Below are 4,636 nucleotides of genomic sequence, written 5' to 3' on the forward strand. Positions count from 1 at the left end.
GCATCTTTACAACCAATGTTTTGACCTGTGCATCTGTTAGATGGCTTGACTCCATTATTCCTGGACCTCTGTTCTGTTCTCTTATGTGTTTTCTGCTTCTTTGTCTTCCCATTTTGGCTGCCTATTTGTGTCTGTTTCTATGTACTAAGCAAAGCTCCTAAGTCTCCTGGTCTTATTAGTGTGGCTATGTGTGGTAGGTGTCCAGTGACACAGTCTTGAGAGGGGTTCAGCTGCAGGCCAGGTTTAGCACCAGCCTGTGCCCCTCTGGGGCCACCTGTCAAGATTCAACAAGCAATCCACAGATGCTATGCTTATAGTTGCGTCAAGAAACTACACCAGAAACCGAGGTCAGCTGCCACTAGTTTGAGTCTTGAAGTTGACTTTCCAAGGATACACTTGGATATGGCTTGGGTGGGTCATGAGTTGGAAGAGGCGGAGTTTCAGGGAATCCTCTGGGTGGAGCGACCTCTGTTATCCAGTTTGTTGATATCTTGGCTATGAGGGCCCTGAGTCCGCACACTGGGAGTTGGGGGGGCTCAACAGAGGAACAATGGATACTCCCGGCACTTCTGTACAGAGTGAGTCTCGCCTCAGCCCTCACTCCGACAACTCAGTGTACCCCTGTAAGTCCCTGGTGCCCCGCAAGGAGCCTACCCAGTGCTGGTGCTCAGAGGGAGCAGGTCCATCAGCACAAAAGTCCACTCGTGGACATAGTCTCTGTAAAACGCATCTGTTCCTGCTGGCTGCCACAGCCTCTGTTCCACTCAACCGCTCAGACCAGGCAGCCTCGCGTCTTCATCCCCTCATATCTTCTACCACTGCAAGGTGATTTCTTATTTCTCTCCCCAGTTGTAGGGCTTGTTTATCTGGATCCCAGGTGACTTTACTTGCTGTTTGCTCCGTGTTTCTGTCACAACTTTGATTTGGTCAGAAGAGGGATAGACAAAGCCCCTATCATCTATGCTATTTTCCCTCTCTAAACACAGTACTTTTGAGTCCAGGTCCTATGTTAGTCCTAGTTTCTCAAAGTGTGGTCCACAGGCCACATGTTTCAGCATCCCCTGCAGAACTTCTTGAGCAAGCATAACCAGTGGGCCCCTTCCAAGGCTTACTGAGTCACAGCATCACACAGGGTAAGCTCATGAATCTGCAGTTTAGTCAGCTGCCTGTGATTTTTAGGCTTCTTAACATTACAGAGGATGTATCAGTTTACTTGGGCTGTCATTACAAAGTACCACAGGATGCATGGCTTAAACAACAAACATTCATTGTCCCCTATTCTGGATGGTAGAAGCCCCAGATGAAGTGTCAGCAGGTTAGGTTCATTCTGAGGGCTGTGAGGGAAGGAGCTATTTTAGGCCTCTCTCCTTGGCTTGTAGATGGCTATCTTCTCTTTGTGTCCTCACATGGTCTTCCCTCTGTGTGTGTCTGTGACCTAATCTCCTCTTCTTATAAGGACACTAGTCATATTGGAATAGGGCTCACCCTAAGGACCCCATTTTAATTTAATCATTTCTCTATAAGCCCTAGCTCCAAATACAGTCACATTCTGGGGTCCTTAGGGGTAAGTACTTCTATATATGAATCTTAGGGGGATGTGATTTAGCTTAGGACCAAAGCATTGATTGAAAATATGATTCTTGGGCCCCAGCTCTGCTCTCGAGTGAGGAGGTTGTAGTGTCAACAGGTTCTAGGCAATTCAAGCTCCAGACAGGATGACTGAGGTTGTTTGCAATGACCATTTGGGGAAGAAAGTCCACATGAAGTGCAACACCAATGACACTATCAAAGATCTTAAGAAGCTGATCACAGCCTGAACTGGTATCCATTGCAACAAGATCATAATGAAGAATTGGTATATTATTTTTTAAGGACCATGTTTCTCTGGGGGACTATGAAATCCATGATTGGATGAACCTGGAGCTTTATTACCAATAGAGCAGAATTTCTTGCCCCTGCCCTCCTCTCCTCTCCCATTGTCACATCCAACAACACTGATATGGATGTTTGTTTTTAGAAAGTCATGTTAAGAAAAACGTAAAAACAAAGAAATATGATTCATAAGCCCCATCCCTAGTGAAAAACAAGTCATTTGTCTTTCTCTACCCCTTCCTGCCACCTCCCGCCCCTCTAAAAACAGCAGCACGTTGTTTTAGAACACTGCCTGCAGGAATCCCTACTTCCTGTTTCTATATCTCCCAGCCCAATTGAGGACTTTGAGGACCCTCTGGAAGCTGGGGTCATTTCTCCCTTCCATGATGATGGGTGTGTGCATAGGTGTTGTATGGCTTGTGATATGTGGCTTCTGAAGAAAGACTCTTACCCTCAGGTGTGCAAACTGCCCATCAACAAGTCTCTTAGGGCCGTAATCAACACAAAACCAAGAGGAAGGCATATTTCCAAGGGCAGAAAACACACCTACACTCTGGCTCAGTGCCAACACAATAAATATTATCTATCATGCCCTGCAGCTGACAAATTTATCTTCTCACTTGAAACAATCAAGGTTCATCACCACTCACAACACCAAGCATGCCAGCCAAAGACATCAGAGAACAGAGAATAAAGATGATATCTAAGAGGAATGCATAAGGACAACCCTTCTTCTGCCATATCTCGGGTCTTTGGGCCACAGTTACCGGAGGGGGCAGTGTCATTTGGAGCACACCATTGCCCACAAGGCCTTGCACAGGGGCTACAAATCTTGACCTAATGGGACCTGGGTTACCCCAGGCCCTTTTAGTGCTTTTCCTACACAATACCTGGCATGGCACGTGCACTGAAGCTCTTGTCCTCATATACTTTTCCTCATACAGCCCTCCCAGGATTTGGAAATCCTGGACACTTTCCAAGAGCTAGCTCCAATCCTCACTTCCCCGTAGAGCTTCTGGCACAATCCAATGCCATCTCCTCTGAACTCCCTAGTCCCTGGTGTAGAGATTCCTGCTTTCTCCTACTCCCTATGATTGCCCAGCCTGCAGTTCAATCACACAGGAAACTCAGTTTGCTCTGAGACGCAGGCCCCTGAGCTGGGGTGATTTTAAGAGCACGTGGAATCAGATTGCAGCCACTCTCCACCCAGCTCCACCCAGCTCCATTCCTGGTTGCCCAGAGCTACTGTCCTAGCAATCCTACTTTCCAACATTTCTGTTCTGGAGAGGATATGTATATGCTTCCCCCTACCCAGCCATGAGCATCCAGGTGGCCCAGGGATATGGGCAGGGAATAGCTAGGCCTTGGCTTTCAGAAGTAGAATGTGGACCCTTCCACACTGCTTGCTAGGCTGCTAAAGGGCCTCACTGGTAGCGGTGAAGAGAAGGGTGGCAGGGCTATAAGGGCCTCTCTCAGCAAGAGGAGAGAGGAAGGGAGGAAAGGCACAGTGTGACTACCTACGACTATGTAACCATCACCACCATAAGAACAGAAAGCTGGAGGTGAAGTGGCACACTGGGAGAAGATACAAAACCAAAAGTTTATCTGGTTGGGCTTTTTACATGGAGGCTATTCATAGAACCCCTGCCTGATCCAGACATGGGCCCTCTTCTCCTCAGTGATACAGGTAGAGGGCTGGAGAGATGAGGTCTCAGCCCCAGAGTGTGGGCCTCTTCAGAAAAGGGGCTACATATGCCTGTAAAGGCCTGTCCTGGCCATGCCAAGCTCAGCAAGTGGGAACTGAGCCTATTCTAGCAGCCACGAAAGCAGCTGCCACGATATTGTCCATGAAGACAGCTGTGTTTCAAAGGCGGGCTTGACATCATTCCCCCAGGCATCTGGGGTGGGACAGGAGAGCTCCCTCCATCCTGCCTTTGCCTTATTTGTGCTTACATCTGTCTCCTTCACTGAACTGAAAACCCTCAAGGCCAGCAATGGCATCTGATTCCTGTTTCTATCACACTCCCTGCACAGCCCACACCCTATAACCTGGCACTGAATATATGATGGCTCAGTGTTTGTGAGTGAGCCTAGTAACTCAAGAAACGAGAGAATATGAAGTGTGAAGTCACCACTGCAGATGTGGGTCAGGAGGTCAGTAATTCTGGGACAGGCAGCCTCTCTTCTGGGACACAGCTGGGGCTGGGGGTGGGGCTGGGGCTGATGTGAGAGCTGTATGCTTCTTAATCTAAAGAATTGCTGGCTTGCTTCCTCTGCCATGAGGGATGTGCAGGGCCTGCTGAGAAAGCACGGGGCTCTCCAAAAGGCTCCTACCCCCACACTGACTTTACAAGCCATTTCCTTTCCCTTCTCTTCTGCCTCCTCCTCTCCTCCTCTATCTCTGCATACGTACTGACTTTCTCCATTTTACCAGCAATATATGCTCGTTAAAGAGCATTTGAAACATTTCAAACAAAAGAAGTAGAAAGTGTTATTCACATTCCACCTACCCAAAGAATGTCACAGTTAATATTTTGAAATGTTTTCTTCCAATTTTTCCTTTAGTTTTTCTGAGAAGTGAGAGTTTATGTGTGTTTGCTTTATTTCTACTGTGTAGTGACAACTGACAACCAGGTGAGAAGGAAGAGAGCAGAATGAGGCAAGGTAAATATGAAGAGTAGCATTTGTGTTCCCATAGCACTACTAATGTGCTCTGTGGTGTTTGGCATGCTCTGACCCTCCCTGGGCTTCGGTTTCCCCATCT

The 4,636-nt window shown here is 47.7% G+C and overlaps 1 pseudogene; it reads left to right on the plus strand.

Moving 5' to 3' along the window:
• The first annotated feature begins 1,715 nt into the window (after positions 1 to 1,715).
• On the plus strand, positions 1,716 to 1,938 carry LOC120611503 (ubiquitin-like protein 5; annotated as a pseudogene).
• The last annotated feature ends 2,698 nt before the right edge of the window (positions 1,939 to 4,636 follow it).

The sequence above is a fragment of the Pteropus medius genome, unplaced genomic scaffold, assembly GCF_902729225.1.
Source record: "Pteropus medius unplaced genomic scaffold, Ma_sr-lr_union100, whole genome shotgun sequence".
Lineage (NCBI taxonomy): Eukaryota > Metazoa > Chordata > Mammalia > Chiroptera > Pteropodidae > Pteropus > Pteropus medius.